Source organism: Etheostoma spectabile, chromosome 15, assembly GCF_008692095.1.
Source record: "Etheostoma spectabile isolate EspeVRDwgs_2016 chromosome 15, UIUC_Espe_1.0, whole genome shotgun sequence".
Lineage (NCBI taxonomy): Eukaryota > Metazoa > Chordata > Actinopteri > Perciformes > Percidae > Etheostoma > Etheostoma spectabile.
In genome coordinates this window covers 28,850,844-28,851,744 of record NC_045747.1, presented here as the reverse complement: position 1 = coordinate 28,851,744, position 901 = coordinate 28,850,844, and positions in this window count along the sequence as shown.

The window sequence follows — 901 nt, the reverse complement described above, 5'->3', positions numbered from 1 at the left end:
AAGCTGACCCTGCCGCTGAGGTCGACCGAGGTGATCGTAGCCTACAGTATTTCTGGTAAGTCTGAATGAAATATTTTTTTATAACACTCACTGTTTATATTTTACTAAGCCTGAACTAATGTATTCTTTGTTACACTCACTGTTTAAGTACTGCCTAAGTGATCTTAAGATGGTTTGGGAAAGCTAGCTAGCTAATGGTAACAACTCAAGCTAGCTATAGCTAAGTTAACTAGCTAGCTAGCTAGCTCGTAGACTCGTTGACAGGTAACGTTAGCTTAACGTTAAAGTTACCGCCGAGTCATTCTAAATAATACGTTGTGTATGTATTGTTATGTATTTGTTGTGTATCCACTACGGAGTATTGTTAATAGCATACGCCGGTTACCTTATGGCTACTGCTAACGTTAGTTAAATGTCAGTGTCTTGGTCAAATCTCCGTCCTCGGCATACGTTAACGCGACTCGGAGGCATTTAAATTAGATTGTATTTGTTAGCTAAGCACTAAGGTTACGACAACATTTATGTCGAATAACGTTAAGGCAGACCGGGGCGACCCTCCTCAGATGCCTGCTGCCTTCATTCATCATTCATGACCGTTGCAGTATCGTTGACGTTACTAACTTGAAAAGACAGTGAATAATGTTAATAATAAAAGACAGTCCCCAGAGTGAAAGAATCCCTCATTACAGTACTGTCATGACAGACAAAGCTTAGTCAGCCTAGAAGTCATTAAATTCTCTAACTACTCGTTAAAAAATCATGTAGAGTAAAGTCATTGTTGCTGTCACAATGCATTAACTTTTTACATATTACTTACCTAATTCATGTTTCTGTTGATGCCACAACAGCATGTGCCATCGCATGAATGCATTGAATCAGATAGAAATTGTCAGATAGACAA